Source organism: Heloderma suspectum, chromosome 11 (assembly GCF_057233095.1).
Source record: "Heloderma suspectum isolate Gila_16-S chromosome 11, 16-S_ref, whole genome shotgun sequence".
NCBI classification, from domain to species: Eukaryota; Metazoa; Chordata; class Lepidosauria; order Squamata; family Helodermatidae; genus Heloderma; species Heloderma suspectum.
In genome coordinates, this window is record NC_139468.1 from 26,804,317 (window position 1) to 26,831,017 (window position 26,701).

Consider the following 26,701-nt stretch of genomic DNA (forward strand, 5'->3'; position numbering starts at 1 on the left):
AATGGTGGTGAGTGAGATAAGGGAGCAATGACCCACAGGGCCAGGGTCACTACCTGGCATCCTTGGGCAACTCTCAGGGCACCAGCACCCTAACAGCAGTGGAGGCTGGTGGCTCTAATTTTTGTGTGGCTGTGAATCCATTCTGGGCTTCAGTAAGAACCAGCCAGAACTCTAAGGGAGCTATCCAACCCAATCCCCAAAATAGGTTCAGCATCTTGGATAGCTACTTTAGAGTTCTGGCTGGTTTTGAATGAAACCCAGATTGGATGCACAGCCCCACCAAGTTCAGAGCCACCAGCCTCTACCACCTAACAGGGCCCACTGCTGATACCTATCCTAGCCCCCCCCTCCCCATTTTTTCTGGCCCAACACTCTGAGCGGTATCTACCCACCCTTTTAATTTCAGACAATGTGCCAACCCCTTGTATTTGGAGCAATGCCACCACAGCCAGGTAACCCCTCTAGGTGCCCCTGACAGAGGACAGGGCCCCTGTCCTGCATCAGAGGCAGAGTCCTGTATCAGCAGCATGCGTTTCCAAGAAACATAGCTTCTTCTAAGTGGGAGTCCTGCCAGCAGAATAGCTTCAAGGTTGCTCATAGTAACTGACAGTGATAAGGTGCACAACCAAGAAGGAACTTGTCAGACAGCCCCAGAATTCCAAGCAGGGAAGACTCAGAGGTGAAGTCAAGATCAGTCCAAGGTCACACACCAAGTCCAGTTCAAAGCAGGAGTTCGGGATTCAAGGAGCATGCCAGATACCAGGAACAGGTAAAGACGTTGTTACCAATGATTGCTGGGCCTGCCTTGCTGGATAATTTACAGGCTCTAGCCTGAACATGCACAACTGCCAGCTGCAGCTAATTCAGTTTATTATTATGTATGTTCTTTTTGTTGCCTTTATTTTGTTAACCTGATTTCAAAATAAAATAAAATTTCATGAGAAAAAGAAAGGATAGCCTCCATAGAGCCAAGTTCCTGACCTGCAGCCTGATGCTTCTCTTAAGGGGCTGGGACTGTTGTCCCCTCTTCATACATCGTCTTTCCTGAGGACTGGGTGGATGCTCCAGTTCTGGCCCAGAATCTGATCTGTCTGGCAAAGTAGGAAGCGGAGAAGGGAGGCCTCCACTGGACATTCCAGAGAGGCCTGCTTCCTCTTCAGCTGCACGTCCGACACCCTCCCGAGATGCTGCTGCTGGATTGTTCTCAGGGGAAGAAGAGTCCTTGAGCTCAGGCAAGACAAATTCCTCCTCAGAAGAGGACTCCTCAGGGATAGACATGACATCCCCCCACAAGAGGACACTTTGTCTCAAATGACAAACCGTTTCCTCTCTAAACTCCAGTTTTTTGAGGACCCCTGGGTAAGACACCATCAGTGGGCCCCCTCCCTCACTGAGTCTACCTTCTCACCACTATTACCACCACCTTCTCCTCCTCCTCCTCCTCCTCCTCAGCATTGCTGGTGCTTGCTGGACAGGCAGAAAGTCACTGGGCTTGTCAGCAGTGGAATTTGATGCTCCTCCTTCTGACCATCACTGTTGTCCAGGCCAGAGTGAGAGGCAGGTGAACAAGCAGGTTGCAACGGTGAAGAGGAGGAGCAAGTCCAGGGGGCTCTTGTCAGTGTGCAGGTGCCCAACTATGCCTACCTTTGATGCTGGCCCCACTAGTGGGGGTGGCAGGAGACACCGGGGGGGGAGGGAAGGGAAAGTTCACCCCTACTGGTAAGCATTGGGAGGCAGCAGCAGAGGCAGGGAGCATCTTAGTGAGCACTGTTTAGCAGTACTCCAGGGGGGTGTCTCCATGAGCGATTTACTCCGAGCTGGCTGCATTTGGAGGTTGTTAGGTATATATGACATCATGGCTATCCAGCAGCCACCCCAAAGCTTATCAGGGAAAAACTGGATTTCCTGAGACTGCTTAAAGTCTGATTCTTTCCCTTAAGTCGAGTTCTCCCCGGTATAGTTGCTGTGTGCCCCAACCCCTGCATTGACCTGGGGTATGCTAGCCCAGCCCAGGAGTGTGCCTTTCACCATGAAACACTTCACCAAGGAGTGTTTCCTGTGTTCTTCCCATCCCTACACAAACCAATTAGTGTCTACTGAGAAGTAAGTCCCATTGCGGTCAATGAGGCTTGTCCCCTGAATGCACACACCAGCATTTACAGGGATCCCCCACAATTGAAATAGCAGATTTTACAGCACTAATTCCCTCAAGGCTGTAAAGCACTCTCCCCCCACAGCTGTGATTCTCTGCTGTTTCGTTTATTGCCGTTTGGAAGTAATGACTTCCACCTTTGATCACCAGATCCTGCGCAGCATCAGGTTAGAAAGGGGGCTGGTTTCCCAACCCTTCATTTCCCCTCTGTCTTTCCCAGCACAAGCATATGTGTGTCGACTCAGAAGTAACTCCCATTGTGGTCAATGAGGCTTGTCCCCCAAATGTGCACTCCTAGAGTTATTAGATCCCCATGAATCGAAATAACACATTTAGGAGCCTTAATGTTGAAGCTTTGAAGCTTTGATTGATCACATCATTGGCTGATCAGGGCAGAAAGACCATTGTGTTCTTTTAGTGATTGTTGTTCAAGAGAGTAAATAATGCAGGGGGCAGGAAGAGGAAGGGGGAGAGGAGGAGATTGTTCCTAGCATTGTCAGTTTAAGGGGAAGGAGCACACTGTGTTCCTTTAGTGATTCTTCTTTAATGGAGAAAATAATGCTGGGGGAGGGGGAGGGGGGGAGGGAGAGAGAGAGATAAGGGGAGTGATTTATGTAAGGACACAGGAGGAAACCTCCTGGGATTTTATCAAAGGTGAAAGGGGGGGAGAGCCTGATGGGGGGGATCCTCTCTTATTGGTTGAGCAGCCCCTTGCCCATCAGATGATCTTCACTCCAACCCCCTCACCCTACCCAGAAGTATGTTCTGTGAAGCTACTTTTACTGGTGCAATACACTTGCTTGTGGAGCCCTGTGTAGAGCAAAGCCAGCTCCTTGAAAAATTTGAATAAGCCACAATTGGCTTCTCCTTTCACCTCCGTCCATTGTCATGGAGAAACCCCCCGGGATTGAAAGAGAGACAGAGACAGAGAGAGAGAAAGAAGAAGGAAGGGGGTGGTGTCATAAATCTCCTTTCTGTTCCAGCTGGACTGGTTCTGTTTTAAATGGATGGGTTTTAATGTATACCTTGCATTTTGTAAATATTGTGAGCCCCCCCACAACACACACACACACACCCACACATTTTCATGGGATCATTAATCTCTTGCCAAAGTGTGTGTGCAGATATTTGGGAACTTGAGGGATGAGTGAAATTTTAAGAATTTTCAGGTTGGTGGCCTTGTCTTAAGTACGAGGTATATCCTTTCCCCCCTACATTTCTTTTACTTAAAAATATTTTTTTAAGCCTCAGTTCAACTTTCAGAAGACCAGCAGCATTCCTGGGGACAGAAACCTGCCCTTGGAATGATGCTATACCATGGCAGCATTCTACCTCCAGGAATGCCAATGAGTTGCTCTGAGTAGCCAAATGAAAAACGAACAAAACAAAACCTCATCCACCTCATGTTTAAAGAAACAGAACACCCCCTGCCAATTCTTAGAATTTCAACTGCCCCCCCCAATTGATTCAGTTCTTCCATGGGGAAGCAAAGTTGTTTTTGAGGTAGGCCTTTGGCATATAAGCTAATCAGTTGGTGAAAAGGGGGTTATATGGTGAGGTGCTCTTTATTTCTTTCCTTGTTCTGTTTTTAAAAACAGTGATCTTAATTTATTTCTTTTTATGCTATGTGTTAATGAGGATTTTGCCTTTAGTCTGTGTTTTATGGTGAGTTGTCTTGAGTGCCATTTACTGACAGAAAGGTAGGAATACATAAAAACAAAAACTCTGAGCACGTTTTTGAACCACTCCCACCCCCTCCCCAAAGCTAGGCTTTGTCCCAGCAGTAACTTTGAGGAGTTCTGCAAAAAAGCAGGAATGAATGAATGAATGAATAACTCTATGCCATCCAGAATGCTTTGGAGGATGGCAAGAGAAGGAACATGTAATAATACAACAAAAACTGTACTATTAACCACAATTTGGGGATTTCTACACTAGCCTAAAATCCTGCATTTAAAACGGGGCTTTCCGCTTCCATTTTAAATGCAGGATCACAACTGATTCCCTTTGCACGCGCTTCCTTCTCTGTAGAGGGCCATTCCCATCGCGTTATGTTTCCGTGAAGAGGCATTACACACACTCCAGGTTCAGCGATACTTGCTCCTGGGTTCCTGCTCCTTTCCCTCCCCTTGCACATTAGTGGTGGATGGGGACTGACACACGGGCAGCCCTCCCACCAATCTACCTGGGCCCACCTCCCTCTTCCATGCTTTTAGCCAGTCCCTGCCACTCAGCCCCTCTGCTGGTCCTCCGCTTCCCCCCCCCACACCACCATGCACTGCCGCTCTGCCATTCTGCCACTCTGTTTTGAACAGGCAGGCTGAAAATGGTGAGGATCCAAAATGGCTCAGGCGCAGGAAGGCTGAACGCCATCAGACCTTTGTCACCATCTTCAACATCATGACCATGCCCCCAACAACCACACTCAGTGCTTCATTCACACTAGGGGAGAAATACACGGGGAGAACATGGCGCTCCATTTGCGCATATCTGGAAAAATACTCCATTTTTCCCGTTTGAGGAAAACAGGATAGATGGGAGGAAATAGTGAAATAATGACTGGACAACAACGATGTCATGTAATGGACCTGCACAATTCAGTGAGTAAGCAACCATGAATGCGCAATAAATTTGAGGTGTAGAGATCCCCTTTGTCTGCTGTGGCTGGGATGGAAACATCTGTTTCTCCAAGTTTCTCAACTTCCTCCCTGCTATGATCCCCATTAAAGTCTCACTGCCTTGGTCTTTTATGGCAGTTGGCAGAGCACGGCCTGGAAACAGCACGGCATTAATTGCAAACATACCAAACTGTCTGCTTTTCTCCATCCTGTCTCAGCTAATACTTGCAGGGAAATTGTGTAAATAGAGAAGCTGCCAGGGGGGCTCAATCAATATGTAAGACTTTGCTACCTACCTGGCTCATGGGGGAGTCCAATGTTACAGTCAGTGACATGATGTGTAATTTAGCAGTAAGATGAGATTGATACTGTCCATATCTTCCTTTTTCCAGGCCAATCCGACATCGAGGATTTTGTGTTTTTTTTTCATTTCAGTGAAATCTGATTTAAAGATCCTTTATGCCATGTGCACCATTGTTGGCTGCTTAAAATATAATGAAGGAAGTCACCCTACGAATCCTGTGACAGAGAAGCTGAAGATGTACTGAAAATTGGAACATCGTGTTCCAACACACATCCCTTTCCCTCTTTGTAGACGAGGGTAGGGCTGTCAGAGGAATCCTTCTGGGAGGTGGAACTCGCTGAGCTCTCATTAGCTTGGGCCCCCAGACTTTGGCTCACTTTCCTGTGATCTGACCCAACTTGATCTGCATCAAGTCGGGCCAGTTGGTGGATTTTCGGGTGTGTACGTGTGTGTTTATCTGCATAAATAATAATAATTTGTGTACTCATAATTTGCATAACTCCAAAATTATTTGCAGCTGTAATTTGTGCAAATTGTGGCCCAAATTTGCACAAATTATGCAAATTGTGGCTGAAATTTGAAAAATTGCTATTTACACAAATACCCCCACCCCCAAGTTCCTGGATTTCTGGAAGAAATCAGTGGCTCAGCTCCATATGCAAGCCAAGTCAGGGGCACCGTTGAAATCCCGAGAGCCCCCGGAGCACCAGCTTTCCTAGGGATCGACATCCCTAGTCTAGGGTGGCAGAACCTCTTTTAGCCCAAGGGACGAATTCCATTTCAAAGAAGCTCTCAGAGACCGCATTCCAATGGTGGGTGGGTGAAGGCAAAAGGGGTGAGGCCAAAGTACCAGAAGTGCCAGCATATTTCAGCTTAAAGCTCTTACTGCCAGTGGCCTGACTCAGTAGTAGGCGGCTTCCAATGTTCCTAGAGACTCTTCTGTCTCTGGAGGCCCTCCCCATGATTTGAACCTGGGAAGGACTCCTATCTGAAATCCTGGAGTGCTGCTGCCAGTCAGTGTAGACAATACTGGGCTAGATGGACCAATGGCCTGACTCAGTAGTAGGCGGCTTCCAATGTTCCTAGAGACTCTTCTGTCTCTGGAGGCCCTCCCCATGATTTGAACCTGGGAAGGACTCCTATCTGAAATCCTGGAGTGCTGCTGCCAGTCAGTGTAGACAATACTGGGCTAGATGGACCAATGGCCTGACTCAGTAGTAGGCGGCTTCCAATGTTCCTAGAGACTCTTCTGTCTCTGGAGGCCCTCCCCATGATTTGAACCTGGGAAGGACTCCTGTCTGAAATCCTGGAGTGCTGCTGCCAGTCAGTGTAGACAATACTGGGCTAGATGGACCAATGGCCTGACTCAGTAGTAGGCGGCTTCCAATGTTCCTAGAGACTCTTCTGTCTCTGGAGGCCCTCCCCATGATTTGAACCTGGGAAGGACTCCTGTCTGAAATCCTGGAGTGCTGCTGCCAGTCAGTGTAGACAATACTGGGCTAGATGGACCAATGGCCTGACTCAGTAGTAGGCGGCTTCCAATGTTCCTAGAGACTCTTCTGTCTCTGGAGGCCCTCCCCATGATTTGAACCTGGGAAGGACTCCTATCTGAAATCCTGGAGTGCTGCTGCCAGTCAGTGTAGACAATACTGGGCTAGATGGACCAATGGCCTGACTCAGTAGTAGGCGGCTTCCAATGTTCCTAGAGAATCTTCTGTCTCTGGAGGCCCTCCCCATGATTTGAACCTGGGAAGGACTCCTATCTGAAATCCTGGAGTGCTGCTGCCAGTCAGTGTAGACAATACTGGGCTAGATGGACCAATGGCCTGACTCAGTAGTAGGCGGCTTCCAATGTTCCTAGAGAATCTTCTGTCTCTGGAGGCCCTCCCCATGATTTGAACCTGGGAAGGACTCCTATCTGAAATCCTGGAGTGCTGCTGCCAGTCAGTGTAGACAATACTGGGCTAGATGGACCAATGGCCTGACTCAGTAGTAGGCGGCTTCCAATGTTCCTAGAGAATCTTCTGTCTGTGGAGGCCCTCCCCATGATTTGAACCTGGGAAGGACCCCTGTCTGAAATCCTGGAGTGCTGCTGCCAGTCAGTGTAGACAATACTAAGCTAGACGGATGAATGGTCTGACTCCGTATAAGGCAGCTTCCTATGTTCCTAGTCTAAAGGTAATGTGAACATGTTTACATTCAGCAATGAATTCAAAGCTGTTCAAAGCTGGGCTTGTTCAGTATCCTGAAATTGCTTTAACATTGAGAGATTATGGGCAGGAGGGGAGGCATTTAGGAAGGGAGGCAGTCGCTATATTTCAGACCTCATGTCACGATCTTTTTCTAAAATGTGCACACATGTGCACATCCATATACACGCACACTAAGTCAACTTCTGTATGTGGAATGGAGAGAGGCACCATCTTGTTCTTTGCCTCAGGCAGCAAAATGACTTGGGCTGGCCCTGATGGAAGGAACTGAGTATAGTTTAGTGACTAAAGTGAAGGTACACCAACAATCGGAACACCAGGAGTTGTTGTTGTGTGGCCAAAGCCCAGAAGGAATGGAACCCTGGAAAGTTGTCTCTCTTGCCCAGTGGACAGGGAATGTTCCCAGGAAGGTGCACTGCATTGCCAGTGGTGGGTGATGGCTGGTACAAATAGGGTAGGAGGAACTTCAGCCTCCCTCCCCTACAATTCTTCCAGGGAGCCATACCAGGTAAGCTGAGAGAAACCCAATCCTTCCACCCAGCTAGCATCAGTGGTGGTTGAAATATATCACGAAGAGGCCACACAGGGGATGCAAAGCCAACAGCAGCTTTAAGACATAATACTGCTGCAGGCAATGCTGAACAGAAACTGAAAGCACACTGCCTGAGAGCTAACCCAGGCACTTCCTGTTACAGTAAGCCAGGAGGGTCAATGCATTACACCCCTTCCTCCTAGGGCACATAGCCCTGGAGACACCAGGGGTGAACCATAGCATGGGTTGGTCGACAGCCGCTGTACATTTGAAGTTAATGAAAAGACACCCAACCCCTCAGTGGGATCTGGGTGATGCTGGTCCCAGTCAGGGTTTATGCACTGGTACCCTTGCCTGGTTTCTGGAGCAGCTGGTGGCTCATCTTGTTCTGCCACTTGAACCTCCCAGGTATTTTCAGAAATAAGTGACAGTAGAGCCTGGTGGCTCTGATTTCAGTGGGGCTGTCAATCCATTCTTTGCTTTAGTCAGAACCAGCCAGAACTCTAAAAGATCTATCCAATGTGTGTGAAACCTATTTTGGGGGTGGGATTCAGCACCTTGGTTAGCTCCTTTAGAGTTCTAGCTAGTTCTGACTAAAATCCAGAATGGATTTACAGCCCCATTGAAATTGGAGCCACCGGCCTCCACTGATCATAGGATCATAGAATCTTTGAATAGTAGAGTTGGAAGGGGCCTACAAGGCCATCGAGTCCAACCCCCTGCTCAATGCAGGAATCCAAGTCAGAGCATCCCCGACAGATGGCTGTCCAGCCTCGCCTTGAATGCCTCCAGTGTGGGAGAGCCCACCACCTCCCCAGGCAACTGGTTCCATTGTCATATTGCTCTAACAGTCAGGAATTTTTTCCTGATGTGCAGCCGGAATCTGGCTTCCTGTAACTTGAGCCCATTATTCCGTGTCCTGTACTCTGGGATGATCAAGCAGAGATCCCGGCCTTCCTCTCTGTTACAGCTTTTCAAGTACTTTAAGAGCGCTATCCTATCTCCCCTCTTCCCAAGGCTAAACATGCCCAGTTCTTTCAGTCTCTCTTCATAGGGCTTTGTTTCCAGTCCCCTGATCATCTTTGTTGCCCTTCTCTGAACCCTCTCCAGTTTGTCTGCCTCCTTCTTAAAGTGTGGTGCCCAGTACTCCAGATGACACCTACCCAGTGCTGAGTAGAGGGGAACTAGTACTTCCTGGGATTTGGAAGCTATGCTTCTATGAATGCAGCCCAAAATAGCATTTGCCTTTTTTGCAGCCACATCACATTGTTGGCTCATATTCACCTTGTGATCGACAGCAATTCCAAGGTCCTTCTCGCTTGCAGTGTTGTTGAGCCACATATCCCCCATCTTGTAACTGTGCATTTGGTTTCTTTTTCCTAGGTGCAGAACTTGGCATTTATCCCGATTAAATTTCATTCTGTTGTTTTCTGCCCAGCACTCCAGTCTATCAAGATCCCTTTGAATTTTGTTTCTGAGAACTGGTGGACCTGATAAGCACCCTCACATCTGATCTACGTGTCAACACAACACATGGTCAGCTTTTGTCTGAGCCTGGTAGGACCATGGTTCTATACCCAGAGGCAACTGCATCTTCTTCCTTTTCATGGTAGGTATAGACAGCTCCAGCCATGCAGTTCTTAGCATGACACATCATGTAGGCTAAGGTGGATGATCCAGGAAGACGTCAACGACTTTTTCCTTATTTTTTCTTCCCCTCTATCATGGTACTTATTTATTTATTTGATGGATTTGTACCTCACCTTTCAAGGTCGACTGCCCATAAGGTGAATGTGAGAAACCTGAGCAGACTCTCTACTAAAGAGGGGGAAACAATCAGAGAACTTTCCCAAGTTCTGTCTCCTTGACCAACAGCTATCACCACCGACAGACAATGCAGACAAGTCTCCTTTATTAGAAATCTTTTCCCCTCTAAATTTCTGGGACAGGAAATTTGGGGGTGATAAAAGTCTCGAGAATGAAAAAAAAAAGTCATAAAGGATATTGGAATAAGGGGCAGAAAGTGCACTCCATATATAGCAACACAGAGATACAAGATCTCCAGATAGCTGGTGTTTGTCTGTAGATCAGGGATGGGCTGAAGGTAGGTTAGGAACTCTTGGTAGATCCGATTCCCAATTTTTTAACAATAGGAATGAAAAAAAAAGATTATTTTCTATCTACATTAGGCTGCTGAAATGAAGAAAGCTTGCAGGGGCGCGGGGAACCAGGAGTGGACTTTTTCATGAAAGGACCATGAGCTCAGTTCAGTTCTAGAACTGAAAATGAACTGGTGGGCTCAGAAATGTGCACAGAGGCACTGTGTTCTTTAATTCTAAGTGGCTGTCTTTTCCACCTGGCTCTGGTTGATGGATCTTGGGGTTTTATAAGACCGAGGGAGGGTTTCCTCATCATGCTAAGCCACCATGGGCTGGTTGTTCCCTTCCTAATCCATTATCCAACAGACTATTGGGTTTACTGTGGCTTGTTACCCCCCCCCCACATTCCCCTTCACTCATCCTGCTGGCTCCAGCATGTATCCCAGATGCCTTTGCAGCAGAACTCCTGGTTTCCTCAGTCCCTACCCCAGTTTTTGCCGCTCTGGTCAGCCAGCTCTGTACCCATTCCCAACAGCCCACAGCGAAGTCGCCCTGGCAGGATCAGACAACACAACAACCTACCAGGGGTATCAGCAGGCCATGGGTTCTCAGGCTGGCTTGTTTGTGAAAAATAACCCACCCTGCAGAACCCACAGTGAGTTTGCACAACACGACAACCCACTATGGCTGATCAGCCATGATGGGTTGTCATGTTGTGTGAACCAGGACTGAGATTTTCTGAGGATGCTCATCTGCATTGGGCTTCAGCACTTTGGGGCTTCCCTCTCCTCCTTTCTAACCCATCTCTCTCCTTGAGAGTCTTCAGAATAAGCTAACTTATGCACTCCTGTACCTGTAGAGCAGTCTCTCCCAAGCAGTGGCCTCCAGATGTTATGGATTACAACACCCATCCTCCCTGACCATTGGCCATGCTGGCTGGGGTTGATCCCAAAACATCTGGAGCACGCCAGGCTGGGGGAGACTGCTATAGAGGGCTGCAGGGCTGGTTCCAGGGACTTCCTCTGTCAGTTAGCCCTGATGGTCTTGTCTGCCAGATGTTAGAACAAACCACTCTGGGGATGTGGGGGGGGCAGGGAAGAGGTGACTTCATGATTGGTTGGCATTTGCCAATTGGCATGTCCCATCGCCTTCATGGATCACTGCCTTGTTGTGGCGAAGGGGCTTGCGTAACTCAGTGAAGCCATAAGCTATGCCGTGCACGGCCACCCAAGACGGACAGGTCATGGCAGAGAGTTCTGACAAAATGTGGTCCACTGGAGAAGGAAATGGCAACCCACTCCAGGATTCTTGCCAAGAAAACCCCATGGAACGTATCACAAGGCTAAAAGATATGACGCCGGAAGATGAGCCCCTCAGGTCGGAAGGTGTCCAATATACTACTGGGGAAGAGCAGAGGGAATTTCCAAGTAGCACCAGAAAGAGTGAAGCGGCTGGGCCGAAGCTGAAAGGACACTCAGCTGTGGATGTGTCTGGTGGTGAAAAGAAAATCCAATACTGTAAAGAACAATATTGTTTAGGAACCTGGAATGTCAGATCAATGAATCAAGGTAAGCTGGAGGTGGTCAAACATGAGATGGCAAGATTTAACATTGACATCTTGGGAATCAATGAACTAAAATGGACAGGCATGGGCGAATTTAATTCAGGTGACCATCATATCTACTACAGTGGGCAAGAATCCCTTAGAAGAAATGCTAAGAAATGTCAATAAAACAGTGGGAAATGCAGTACTGGGGTACAATCTCAAAAACGACAGAATGATCTCAGTACGAATCCAAGGTAAACCATTAAACATCACAGTAATTCAAGTCTATGCCCCAATCACTGAGGCCGAAGAAGCTGAGGTTGATCGGTTCTTAGGGATGGCGGAGAATTTCTCCCCGAAACTTCGGGGGGCCAAGCACCAACGTGTTCGGCCCCCCGAACAAGTTTCGGGGAGAAATCCTCCGCCCCTCCCGCCCCCGCCCCCCCCCCCGGGACGGGACTTACCTTCCCTGAATGTCCCTCCCGGCGGCGGGTCCGGCTGGCGGTTCGTCGGGTGTTCGAGCGGGGCGGGAGCGGCAGCCGGTCTTTTGACCGGCTGCCGCCCCCGCCATTGCAATCAAAAAAAAAAAAAAGTCCCCTGATAGGCTACGTGACGATTCACGTAGCCTATCACAGCTAGATTTGCAAATTCAGCCGTGATAGGCTACGTGAATCGTCACGTAGCCTATCACGGGTGACTTAAAAAAAAAGGTGTGTACGGATAATGGCGGCCCCCATAGGGAGCCGGCATTCCCGTTCCTTATTTGGTCGCTGTAGTCTACGTAAATGTTTACGTAGACGACAGCAACTAAATAAGGAACGCGAATGGCGGCTCCCTATGGGGGCCGCCATTCGCGTACGCGCTTTTTTTTTTTTTTTTTTAAAGTCACCCGTGATAGGCTACGTGACGATTCACGTAGCCTATCACGGCTGACTTTGCAGATCTAGCCATGATAGGCTACGTGAATCGTCACGTAGCCTATCAGGGGGCGTTTTTTTTGTTTTTTTTTTTACTTCCGTGTTCGCGGCCGGGCGAGGCGAGGCGCCTCCTCCCCGGCCTGAATTTCGGCCGGGCGAGGCGGGAAGCCTCCTCCCCGGCCTGAATTTCGGCCGGGCGAGGCGGGAGCCTCCCCCCCGGCCTGAACTTCGCGGGGGGAGCAGCGAAGCGCTCCCCCCCACCGCGAACAAGCTGCGAGAAAAGGTAAGTGACTTTTGTCCACCCCTATGACGGTTCTATGAAGGCAACAACACCTTCTAGAACTCACACCAAAAAAAGATGTCCTTTTCATCATAGGGGATTGGAATGCTAAAGTAGGAAGTCAAGAAATCACTGGGATAACAGGCAAGCATGGCCTTGGTGTACAAAATGAAGCAGGACAAAGGCTCATAGAGTTTTGCCAAGAGAACATGCTGATCATAGCAAACACTCTTTACCAACAGCACAAGAGGTGACTCTACACATGGACATCACCAGATGGTCAATATCGAAATCAGATTGATTATGTCCTTTGCAGCCAAAAATGGAGAAGCTCTAAACAGTCAGTAAAAACAAGACCTGGAGCTGACTGTGGCTCAGATCATGAGCTTCTTCTTATTGCAAAATTTTGGCTTAAATTGAAGAACGTAGAGAAAACCACTAAACCATTCAGGTATGATCTAAATCATATCCCTTTTGTGCAAAGACGGGCATGATAAAGGACAAAGAAGGTAGGGACCTAACAGAAGCAGATGAGATTAAGAAGAGGTGGAAAGAATACACAGAAGAACTATACAGGGAAGATCTGAATGTCCCTGATAGCCATGATAGTGCGGTCACTGAACTTGAGCCGGACATTCTAGAGAGCAAAGTCAAGTGGGCCTTAGGAAGCATTGCTAACAACAAAGCTAGCGGAGATGACAGTGTTCCAGCTGAGCTATTTAAAATCCTAGAAGATGCTGCTGTTAAAGAGCTGCACTCAATATGCCAACAAATTTGGAACACTCAACAGTGGCCACAAGACTGGAAAAGGTCAGTTTACATTCCATTTCCAAAGAAGGGCAATGCCAAAGAGTGGTCAAACTACCGTACAATTGCACTCATTTTCACATGCCAGCAAGGTGATGCTCAAAATCCTACAAGTTAGGCTTCAGCAGCATGTGAACCGAGAACTACCGGAAGTACAAGCTGGGTTTCGAAGAGGCAGAGGAACTAGAGATCAAATCGCCAACATTCGCTGGATCATGGAGAAAGCAAGAGAATTCCAGAAAAACATCTATTTCTGCTTCATTGACTATGCGAAAGCCTTTGATTGTGTGGATCACAACAAACTGTGGCAAATTCTTAAAGAGATGGGAGTACCAGACCACCTTACCTGTCTCCTGAGAAACCTATACGAGGGCCAAGAAGCAACAGTAAGAACTGGACATGGAACAACCGATTGGTTCAAAATTGGGAAAGGAGTACAACAAGGCTGCATATTGTCACCCTGCTTATTTAACTTATATGCAGAGTACATCATGAGAAACACTGGGTTGGATAAATCACAAGTCGGAATTAAGATTGACGGGAGAATTATCAACAACCTCAGATACGCAGATGATACCACCCTAATGGCAGAAATTGAAGAGGATCTCAAGAGCCTCTTGTTGAGGGTGAAAGAGGAGAGTGCAAAAGCTGGTTTGAAACTCAACATTAAAAAAACTAAGATCATAGCATCTGGTCCCATCACTTCCTGGCATATCGAAGGGGAAGAAATGGAAGCTGTGACAGATTTTATTTTCTTGGGCTCCAAGATCACCACAGATGGTGACTGCAGCCATGAAATTAAAAGACGCTTGCTCCTTGGGAGGAAAGCTATGGCAAACCTAGACAACATAGTAAGAAGCAGAGACATCACCTTGCCGACAAAGGTCCATGTAATCAAAGCTATGGTTTTCCCAGTAGTAATGTATGGCTGTGAGAGCTGGACTATAAGGAAGGCTGAGTGCCGAAGAATTGATGCTTTCGAACTGTGGTGCTGGAGAAGACTCTCATGAGTCCCCTGAACTGCAAGGAGGTCAAATCAGTCAATCCTAAAGGAAATCAACCCTGAGTGCTCATTGGAAGGACAGATACCGAAGCTGAAGCTCAAATATTTTGGCCACCTAATGCGAAGAGAAAACTCACTGGAAAAGACCCTGATGCTGGGAAAGACTGAAGGCAAAAAGAGAAGGGGATGGCATAGGATGATATGGCTAGATAGCATCACTGAAGCAATGAATACGAACTTGAGCATGCTCCGGGAGAGAGCGGAGGACAGGAAGGCCTGGCGTGCTATGGTCCATGGGGTCACGAAGAGTTGGACATGACTTAACAACTGAACAACAACAAGCATATTATGGCTGCAATTGGCACAAATTAAGTAAATTACAGCCAAAATTTGTGTAAATGTCAATTTAAGGGGGGAAAAAACCCTCCAAATCTGCAAACTGGTCCATCTCAGTCTGCATTGAGTTGGGCCAGCTCATGGATAAGTGAGCTGAAGTATGGGGAGTCAAGCTGAGGAAAGCTCAGAGAACTTCACCCCCCAAACAGATTCCTCCAACATTCTTACTTAACCCCCAAGGGCCCATCCCATTCAACATCCCATTTTCAAAAGTGGCCGAGCCCTGGAAAGGCCACAATTAGGGCCAGGGATGGCGCCAGCAGCTGGCATCCTTGGGCAACTGCTGGGGCCCCCTGTGCCCTGGCAGGGCTCACTGCTGACACCTGCTCTAGGCCCTCTTTTCATTAATTTTTTCCCCAACATGTGCCCTGAGTAACATCATGTGGAAGATCCGAGCTGCCTTTTCATTTCCCACAATGCCTCTAGGGATGTACGAAAGTTCCGCCACGGATCTCGGGGAGGCCGAATGCCAGCGCATTCAGCCCCCCGAAATTGGTGGCAGAACAGCCCCTCGCCCCCGCCCCCCCGGGACGGGACTTACTTTCAGTGGATCTTCCTGGTGGCGGTGGCTCCGGCGGCGGCTCCAGCGGTGGTTTGGCGGCGGCGGCCAGCTGCCACCACCGCCAGTTCCAGGTAAAAAAAAACAAAAAACAAAAAAAGTGATATCACGTTTAATAAAAAACCTGATATCACGCTAGATTTTTAAAAAACACTGTGATAGGCTACGTAAATGTTTACGTAGCCTATCACGGCTGACGTAAAAAACCCACAAAACCACGCGTATGCAAATGGCAGCGCCCATGGGCGCCACCATTTGCATTCCTTATTTTGGCACGTCTTAGTCTACGTAAACATTTACATAGACTGAGATGGTGGAAATAAGGGGAACGCAAATAGCAAATAGCGAATTATTTTCGCCGTCTTAGTCTACGTAAATGTTTATGTAGACTAAGACGTGCCAAAATAAGGAACGCAAATGGTGGCGTTTGTTTTGGTTTTTGCGTACGCGCGTTTGTTTTGGTTTTTTTTTTACTTAGCCATGATAGGCTATGTAAACATTTACGTAGGCTATCACGGCTGACTGCAGGGACGCAAACGGCGGCGGCTACGGCCGCCGCCATTTGCATCCCTGCTAGCCAGCTGCCGGATGTCCAGCTGCTGGCGGAGCTGGCCGGCTGCTCCGCAGAATCCCTGCAGAGTGCAGCCGGCCGGCCAGGATTTCGGGTGGGAGGCACAGAGTGCCTCCTCCCCCCGGCCAGGATTCTGTGGGGAAGGACGGAACACCTCCCCTCAGCATCAGCATAATCCGCGGAAAGGTAAGTACCTTTCATACATCCCTAAATGCCTCCTATGTAAGAGCCCTCTGGGACATTGTGGGGAATTAAAATGCCAATTATTTCAGAAATTCTCAGTGGGGGGGGAGTGTCCTCTTAGAAATATTGTCTTGTTGTATATATTATAAACTCTGTTGTCATCCCCCTCCCCCCACTCCAGGATGGAGATTAGTTCCATGTCAGTGAAATATTGTAGGGATGGACGAAAGTCCCTTACCTGATCCCAACGCTTGCTTCGCGGTGGGGGGGAGGTGCCCCATCCCTCCCCACTGAAATTCTGGCTGGGGGGGAGGCGCCCTGTCCCTCCCCGCTGAAATTCTGGCCGGGGGGGAGGTGACCTGTCCCTCCGGCCGCGAATCCTCTAGTCCTGCCGGGACGCAAATGGCGGCGGCCACAGCCGCCTCCGTTTGAGTCCCTGCAGTCAGCCGTGATAGGCTACGTAAATGTTTACGTAGCCTATCACGTTTTTGTTTGTTTGTTTTTACTTGGAAATGGCGGCGGCGGCAGCCAGTTGGGAGACCGGCCGCCACCGCCGCCAAACTGCCACCGCCAGGGACATTCGAGCAAGGCAAGTCCCGTCCCGGGGGGGGGGCGGGGGGGCAGACCGTTTCTCCACCAATTTCAGGGGGCCGAATGCGCTGGCATTCGGCCTCCCCGAGATTCATGGAGAAATTCTCTGACATCCCTAAAATATTGTGAAAACAACCCTGGAGTGGCAGGCTGCTCCAAGGCCCTGACTCTGCCAAAATTCAGGCCCCCTCCGAAGCAGCCTGTCACAGTGACCTACATGTTCAGTCACAGCTTGCAAACCCTGATATGCAGAAAGAGAATTTTGCAGTACGATGCAAGATGCAAGTGGTGCGCCTATGTTGTCGTGAAAGTGTTGACAAAGAAGAGCATTAGCACTGGCTTGAGGATAAGTTATTCTTCATCTTGGCAAAAGAAAAAGAAAGCAATTATTTGCAGCTATATATTTTTTATTATTTATTTATTACATTTATATCCCACCTTTTTTCATCCTTAAGGAACCCAAGGCAGCATACATAATCCTCCTCCTCCATTTTATCCTCACAACAACAACCCTGTGAGGTAGGTTGGGCTGAGAGTCTGTGACTCGCCTAGTGAGCCACCCAATCACCCAGTGAGCTTCCATGGCCGAGTGGGGACTAGAACCCAGATCTCCTGGCTCCCAGTCCAACACTCTCACTACCACACCACACTGACCATAACCCTAACCCTATATGAAAGATAGAAAGATTAACAACAGAGTGTGTGTGTGTGTATACACACACATATATATATATATATATATGTGTGTGTGTGTGTGTGTGTGTGTGTGTATATATATATATATATATATATATATATATATATGAACGAATAGGGATGGGTGAGAATTTTGTTTCAGTTTGATTTTCATAAGAATTTCCCAAAATATGCAAAGTTCTCCATGTTCGGGACAAAAAGAACTTGAGATTTTTAAAAAATCCAGATGTGGGAGAAACCAAAACTGACTGATTTGCCCATCCAGGCCCAGAGCTCTGAGTGTTTAGCTCTTAGAAGTTTGGGTCTGAATCCCTGTGCCCGCAAACATGTTAGCCCCAATTTAGGGTTGCACAAATTTCCTAATTTGCACAATTTTCCTCCACAGACTAAAGCAGGGCTGATCCAGTTGTACTGAAGACATTTATGCAAATTCAGAAATTCACGTGAATCAAACTGGGAATTGTGAAGTAGCCGAAGATAGGCATGTGTTCGACAATGTGTGAGTATTTTTGGCACACAAGTGCTCACAGTTATGTTCCAGGCTTCAAAGTAGGCATACTTGTATGTTCCATGAGCAAAAATAATATTCTCATACTTACCTAGAACTATTTTTTAAAAAAACTGGTTTAATGGTCATGGCTACTTCCATGCTATCCATGCTAGTGAGCAGAAGAAACAGAAATGACAATCCCATACTCCTCAGCCAGCAATAATGGTGGAACAGGCTGGGAATTGAACCATTCATGAATTTGTCAGGGTTGCTGTAGTAGTGGGTTTCCTGCATCGGCAGGGGGTCAGACTAGATTACCTTTGAAATCTCTTCCAACTCTATGTTTGCAGGAGACAGAGGAAACTACAACCCCCATGCACGCAGACAAAGAAAGACCTTCCTTTCCTGTCGAAGTGGAGGCCTGCTAATGGGTCTCCCCTGTCTCATGGGATGCCCCAACTCCGCTTCCGAGGGGTAAGGTCATTGTTGTTTTCTCTTGGGAAGGTGGGATTGGCAGGGAGGGCTATCCAGTGGCAGGGTGAATACCTCCTGACCCAAATGTGGAGGTATCTGAGCCCAATTTATAAAAGGGGGAAAATTTCAAACTGGCGGAGTTAGTATTCCAAACTCTCCTGATTCTGTATCCACACCTGTCACAATGGGTCATCACTTCCTGATTTTGCTGCCTGATCTGAACCAATGGCATAGCAGCAAATTTTGACCTCATCATGATGGCCCCCATCATGAGACACCCAAGGTAAGTCCAAAATTGCAGGCAGCTGTGTTGGTCCATATCAACAAACTGGTTCTAGGAATGTTCATCTACTAACAGCAGGTCTTTTGTAAAGTGAATGGGTCATAATTGCCCATTCAAGACTAAGCCACCCCAAGATATTTTATATGACAATAGGGAACAAGATGTTGTTGCTGGGGGGGAAATTATTTTCCCCAGCTACTGTGCAGATTGCAGCTAAGCTCAGAGGGAACAGGAAATTCTGATAGGAGTGGCGGATGACATCAGTGTCCCTGCTAATAATAATTTACAAAGTTCTGGTGCTGCATCCTTGTGAGTCCTGGCTCTGCTAAACCACTGACTGGAACTGCAAGAATAGGAAGGTTTTCCAACATCTTGAGGGACACAGCATAGAACTGCTGGTTTGCCTTCAATGTAGTAGTTATGGAGGCCCTGCTCTCACTTGAGGTAAAAGGGTTATAGCTTAGTGGTAGAGCACATGTTTAGCATGCAGAAGGTCCCTGGTTCAATTCCTGGCACCTCCATAGGGCGGGGAAAGACCCAGTGGAGACTGGTGGCTCCAATGTCAGTGGGATGATAAATAAGCTCCATGTTTCAGTCAGAACCCTAAAGGAGCTCTCCAAGGTAGGGGATAGGGCTCAGCACCTTGGATAGCTCCATGAGAGGACTGACTGATTCAGAACCAGTCAGAACTCTAAAGGAGCTCTCCAAGGTGCAAAAAAAGCTCTTACTAGGCAGGGCTGGCCCTACCATTAGGCAGAGTGAAGCAGTTGCCTCAGGAGGCATCAGCAAGGAGGAGAGACTTCATGAGTCCTGCTCTGTGCCACCAAAGTTAGCCTGCCATCTTCAGTTGCAGTGGAGGATGTTGTCCCATCATCATTGTTGAAAACAAAGTCATCTAAACCACTGTGGAGGCCCCACAATGATGGAATGATCTTCCTGATGAGGCCTGCCTGGCACCAACACTGCTATCATTTCAGAGCCAGGTTAAGATCTTTCTCTTCCCCCAGGCATTTGGCAGCATATGATAAGTTTATTCGATCCTGGATTGCCTTATCGTTATGGTTGTTTGCCTGAGATTGCTGGTCTGAAGTTGTTTTAGATATATGTTCTCTTGTGTATATTGTCTGTTCGTGTGTTCTTTATGTAAGTGGCTTTTAATCTATGTATACTGTATTTTTAATGTTTTTAATCTTTGTAAACCATGCAGAGAGCTTTGGCTATTGAGTGGTATAGAAATGTAATAAATCATCATATCATCATCTACCTTTTTTTGTGCATGGAATGGGAACAGGTGCCATCTTGGTTTGCTTGCTTGTTTGCTTGTCTGCCTCAGGCAGCAAAATGTCTTGGGCCAGCTTTGCTCCTAGGGGCACATTACAGTGGTGGCCAAGGCCAAAGGCAAAGTGGTGGTGGGGAATACTAAAAATGTCAGCATAGTTAATCTCAAGCTCTTATGGCCAATAACTCTGCCTTAGGAGAGGCATTCCAACTTTTGAGAATGTGGGAAAAGCTTCTATGAAATTGAATTTGGCCTTAGGGCTGAAAGAGGTTCAACACCCCTGGAGTAGACAATACCAACCCAGATAGACCAGTATTCTGACTCAGCATAGGAGTCAGCACCTTCCTATGATATGAGTTTCCCTCCTGATGGAAGCTTCCTCCTGACCCCACCAAGAGGAGGGATTGACCCAACCGAAGAAGCTAGAGCTGTGCACAAAGGGCCTCTCAAAATTCTCCAACCTATTTGTAGGCAGGGACATTACGGGGACAATTTCACCCAATTTCTCCTAGGGGAGGAGAAATTATCCAACAGCTTCTCACAGATAGGGCTCACTACTGGCAGGGGATGTATTCTTTCTCTTTTCCTCAGGGTTTGCGGAGGGGGGTTGGACTGCTTCTGTGGGTGGCAACAGCATCAACTGTGTTGAGGCTTCCATTCTGGGGGGGGGATTTTGAATTTCTTTTTTGAGCTTACCTAATCACTGTGACAGATACTGAAGCTGAAGCGCAAATATTTTGGCCACCTAATGCAAAGAGAAAAGTCACTGGAAAAGACCCTGATGCTGGGAAAGATTGAAGGCAAAAGGAGAAGGGGACGGCAGAGGATGAGATGGCTAGATAGCATCACTGATGCAATGAATATGAACCTGAGCACACTCTGGGAGAGAGCAGAGGACAGGAAGGCCTGGCGTGCTCTGGTCCATGGGGTCACGAAGAGTCGGACATGACTTAACGACTGAACAACAACAACACTCACTGTGAAGTGACTGAGGGTGCCGTGTGTGTTTTATCTCTCTATTATACATCTTTCCATTGCTCTGCAGCCTCCCAGGCCATCTGCACTTTCTGAACTGAAAAAGCCCCATGGGAGGAATTGCCTCATGATGTCTTCCTCACGATGGCTTTAACTGAAGTGTGGGAAGCCGAGGAGGCTACAGGCTGCCACAGAGATTACTGTACAGTGACAGACAGGACACTCACTCACATTCCTCAGCCACCTCATAGGTGAGGTAAGCCCAAGAATCCCAAACCCAACCCATGAGAATTTCTCTGAAATTTCTCCTCCTTTGAATTTCTTTTCAAAAGCAATTTCTTTTCTCTCAAATCGAATGAGAATGGTTGAAAAAATGTGGGATAAATTTTTGGCATAGCACTAGAAGAAACTGTTTTCTCCAGTGTGGAACCCTGTGAAACTTTACATAATCTCTATTTTTAATCCAGGTTTTTATACAGCCAGATCTTCCATAAGAGCCAGATCTCTGCCAGACCCTGCAGGAGGAGTGATCTGAAGGGAGATGGAATGCTCTCACAGCACCTTCATTTTCAATGTACAGGAGAACTGCACATCTCCAGGTACACCCAAAGGATCTCACACTGGCCAGGATACAACAAAGGGTTGTATCCAATGTTAATCCTACTTAGAGTTAATGGGACTTAAGTAAGACTGTTTTTGGGTACAACCCAAAACCTCCAGTCAGCTGATGAACCATCTGATGCTCAGGACATTTCCCCAGTTTCTGAAGTGCTTGGAGCTATTTATTTTGCTCGTAATGAGCCGTGGCACTGCTCTAGAATTGTTGGCATAACTCTATTCAGTCTCTCTCTCTCTCTCTCTCTCTCTCTCTCTCTCTCTGTGTGTGTCACACACACACACACACTCATTCTTGGCAGTACATCCCTGGCTGCCATAATACTTCCAGATGCTATCAGCAGCCTACTGCCCGTCTCTTGCTCCAACAAACCATCACCACTTGAATGCCAAGACAGTTGCAGAGCTGAGGGTACAGCAGGTGGTGCCGCCTGTGCCCATTAAAGGCTCGCTACCCAGCTGTGAGAAAGGACCATCCACCTGACAAGTAGGAGACACCTCTACAATTCCCCTTGTCTGAATTTCTCCCTGGATTTTGCAGTTCTGAACTAATTGGAACTGAATTACTTGGAAAAACTGAATTACTTGTTTCCAAAGCAGAACAGATGCATTAGCATGGAACCCACTGTTGTTCCATGTGCCTCCTTTTTTTTAACATTTCCAGATCTTGCACAAAGTGTGATGTGTGCTCAGATTGCCTCTGCTTTGGGGGTCTACTTGTCTTTCCCCCAGTTCTGCATCACTGATGTACATAAACACACTGATAAAACACTGCAGTGCAGTCAAGAGTCCTAAAAATCCAACACCCCATTACAGGGCATAGACAACCTGATGCCCTCTGGATGTTTGGGCTTCAACTGCAATAAGCCTCAGCCAGCATGGTCAATGGACAGGAATTAAGGGGGGATAGAGTCCAAAACATTCTGAGATGACCCGGTTATGTACTCCCTGCTCTAACAAATAATGCACACTGCACTCTAAAATATGAGGAAGTGTCTCTCTATTGCACACACCACAGCAGCACCCCCATAGCTTGTCATAATTTTGCTTGTATCCTGCTGAGACAGGGAACACACAGCAGTGCAACATGGGAATGGAAGGCCAGAGTGCAGGCCTGCCAATATGCTGTAGTCAGGGCCATGGACTCTCCTGCTCCTCTCCAAGGGTGCACAAACTTCAACTATGGCTCTCCACCTCTCTCTCTCTCTCTCTCTCTCTCTCTCTTTGCAGTACCTGCTCACTCTCAAATGAGGTTCCCTAGCTTTCCCATATTGTTTGCTTTAGTGGTGGGTTGTCTGATGTGATCTGGGCTACCCAGGGAGACTTCAGGGGTGGGGAATCAGGAGACCTGCTGCTCATCAGCTGTAAGATAGATAGGGTACAGGGGTGGGGTGGGGGATGAGAAGAACACAGGAGCAGTTAGCCAATTAGCTGTGATGAGGGAGGAGCCCAAGAGACAAAGAGCAATGTGATTGGCTCACAGCAGTGGTGCACTGCACAGGTACTGGAAATGGAGGGTAGGTTGAATGTGCACAAGAGAGAACAACATGGACCTGTGCTGGGAGATTTTGCAGCAGTTGAGCACTCTCATCAATGAGAGAAAGGTCCTTCTCAATCCAAGGACCAGGTGAGCCTGTCAGAATTTGGCCAGCCTGGTGACTTGAAGACTGATAGATGAGACCTTCCTTGGATGACATGGAGGGTGATGGGGAGGAGATCAGGAAAAAGATGTAGCTGGCCATAGTAGCAACTACTGCTTGTAGAATTACTAGCAGGGGAACCTGCAGAATTCAATCTTTGGATACAAACTGACCTAAATTAAGCCTATCTTAAGGAGCGCCTCCAGCAACACCAGACAGGCCGCTTAACAAGATCAGCCTCGGATGGCCTTCTCTCTGTCCCATCAGCCAGGACAGCTAGACTGGTGGGGACGAGGGAGAGGGCCTTTTCTGTGGTGGCCCCCACTCTGTGGAACTCCCTCCCTAGGGAACTCCGTCATGCCCCCTCTTTAATGAGCTTCTGTTGTGCATTAAAAACGTGGTTGTTCAGGCAGGCATTTGGGGTGGGTTAGGGTATTTTTAAAAAAATTTTATGGTAGAATTTTATTGTTTTAAATTGTTTTATGGTGTGTTGTACATCGCCCAGAGTGGCTGGGTGACCAGCCAGATGGGCGATTAATAAATTTAATAAATAAATAAATAAATAAATAAATCTGGCTTTCCCACTACTAACATGTGGATCAGAGCACAGTTATCCATCTGCTTCTGCATTTGTTCTGGCACAGTTCTCAGCTCCTAAATAAATAAATAGTATTTAAAACATTGTATTTTGAGAGATGATGCAAATAGAAGTATTGAAATGCAAATTTTCATGTGGATTTTTAAATTTAAAAATGGCAGATTAATGCAGAAATAGGACAGAATGTACTTATGAGGGGGAAACAAAAACAAAAACAGATTGGCAATAGACTGATTCGTCCATCCATAATTAAACCAGAAAGAAATGTCTAAAATTGCAGTCCTGAGGGTGTAGGAATGAGTGAGTTATTTTTGTGAGATGAATGTATGAGTTTAATATCATCCATGTATTTTCAGGCAGGCTTTCAAGTAAGCTCCCCAGCAAAGGTGAATGTCATCATCTGAGAGTGCAAAAAATGTCAGCCAAGTGGCCCCGAAGAAAAGGAACTGAGAGACCACCTGCATTTTCTTAGCCACAGTGGGAAATGGGATTATTTGTACTGTTCTTGGCATTGATAGCCAGAAAAAGGGAGGAAAGTGAGATTCATTTTGTCTGCTGACATTTTGCTGAGCTGCCAAGAAAGAATATTACCAAGAGATGTTACCTAACAAAGCTCGCGTGGCATGTCCAACCATGAGTGAAGGCTTTATGAAAACAACTTGACGGATTAGTAAATGAATTTGAAATTAGATGTGTTTGTCAGACCTCCTGACAAAGATTCAGGTGCCATGGATTCTAAAGTTCAGTGCCTGACACACTTGCATTGGATTCCAGGCTGGTACAAGAGTCTGCAATCGATCTCTGGCTGGCAGCACTTTGCTCTTGAGTATGTGCTTGTACAACACACTTAGATTTGTGTGCAAGGATGCCAGCAGAGAAAATCCTAGGCATGCATAAGAACATGGCAAGCATGCATCTGCTGCTTATCAACGTGCCTTAGAAATGTGGTTTCCAGTGGCAGGTCTCCAGTGGCAGCCTCTATTCATGGTGCAGGTATTTATTTGTTTTAAGGCTTTGTACCCAGATCTCTTGTAAAAGAAACCAAAGCAGCTAACAACTGTTAATAAACAGACTAAGGGTGCAATGATCCTATGGCTGCTAGACAGTGGCTAGATGGCCATAGGATATCCTGTTTTCCAGGAACCGATCTTGGAACCCATGCTCTGAGGTCAGTTCCCAGAGAACCAACCTCTTCCCAATTCCGCACTGTCTCTGAGGCAGCGCAGAACGACCCCGTCCTCCACGCTTGCAAGAGGAGTGCAGAGCGGCTGAAAAGGGGCATTCCAGGGGGTGTTCTGGGGCAGTGAGGGCAGAAATGCTGGTACGACACATCCAATATGTGTACCCAGGCCTCCTCCCCTGCTCAGCCCTCCCACAGCTAGACAGCCGCAATCAGCTGTCTAGCCGAAAATGGCAGGAGAAGTGCAGGGGGAATGATCCCCTCCATGCTTCTCCTTCCCTACTTTGGATAGACGGCCACCTATCTGGATAGGATTGTGCCCTAAGATTAGGGTTGTGACCAAATTAAACCATTTTCACACACACACACACACACACACACACACACATGAACAGACAATATACACAAGGGAACAGATATCGAAAACAACTTCAAGCAAGCAATCTCAAGCAATCAACCCTAGACAATCCAGGATCGATTAAAACTCATCATATGCTGCCAAATGCCTGGGAGAAGAGAAAGGTCTTAACCTCGCACTGAAAAGCTAACAATGATGGTGCCAGGCAGGCCTCATCAGGGAGATCATTCCACATTGCGGGGTGGGGGGAGCACCACCCAGAAGGCCCTCTCCCTTGTTGTTGTCTTCTAAGCTTTCCTTGGAGTAAGCAGCTGGAGGAGGACCCTAGATGTTGAGCGTAGTGTACGGGTAGGTTCGAGCTGGGAGAGGCGCTCCATCAGGTATTGTGGTCTCAATTGCAATGTCACTATAGTACAATGTGTATATGTGTGATTGCTGCCACCCAAAAAAAGAGGGCAACAAAAGAAGACCTGTTTAAAAATGGCTTACTCAGTGATTGTTCCTAAAGGTTAGCAGCCCCCACCTTGTATTTCACCACCCCCACAACTAGCTTGGGGACCAAAATTGATTCCCCACACATACACACACTATACAAAACACCAGAAAGGGTTATTTCAGTAATCCTCATATCACCACTAATTAAAACAATATAGCCAATGCAATAATAAAAACAACAGAAAAAAACAAGCAACAATGAAAAGAAATACCAGCAATGTGATAGCAGGAAAATGAAAGCAACCTTTAAGATACCCAAGCCCTCTGATTTAGAAAGCTCCAAGGAAACAGTCCTCCCTGCTCTAAAGTCTGTTTTTCTGGTCCAGGAAGGCAGATTTCTTCAGAAAATCCATCCACCTTTCAGATTCCAGCTTGTCTTTGTTAGCACAGTCACTAACAATTGCTCACTTCATTTATGACCCTCAAGATGATTTCAGGCATTGGCTCAAAGCTATAGAGCATCATGGTATGTGTGTGTGTTTTAGTCTTAAAGCTGCCTACCTGTCATGCATGCATATTTTGTTCAATATACTAATGCCCCATGGACTGTGTAGTCTTAAGGATGGATAAAGCATTAAGCATTTCCTGGAACAAACAGGAAGATATATTTTAGAAAATATGGCAGATATACTATTAAAAACAAACAAACACCAGTGTGAGTTTTGGTAAGCCATTACCCATTTTTGTAATACAGTTCCAAAATCACTGGAATACCATCATCCCAAATTCTTTTCAGCCAGAACTCAACTGCAACCTTCATTGGCATCAATGGAAAAGGAACAGTTTCCATCACTTGCTTTCAGATGCTTCTGAGAATCATGACATATGAGAAAACCTGTATATTTGTTCA

General features: G+C 47.2%; 1 long non-coding RNA gene across 1 annotated transcript; it reads left to right on the forward strand.

The window, feature by feature from the left end:
• Positions 1 to 608: 608 nt before the first annotated feature.
• On the forward strand, positions 609 to 26,486 carry LOC146337188 (uncharacterized). The gene is made up of 6 exons (XR_014785255.1): positions 609 to 769; positions 9,255 to 9,425; positions 17,850 to 17,963; positions 18,305 to 18,428; positions 21,433 to 21,564; positions 24,175 to 26,486. It is a non-coding gene; the product is annotated as an uncharacterized LOC146337188 (long non-coding RNA).
• Positions 26,487 to 26,701: the final 215 nt, after the last annotated feature.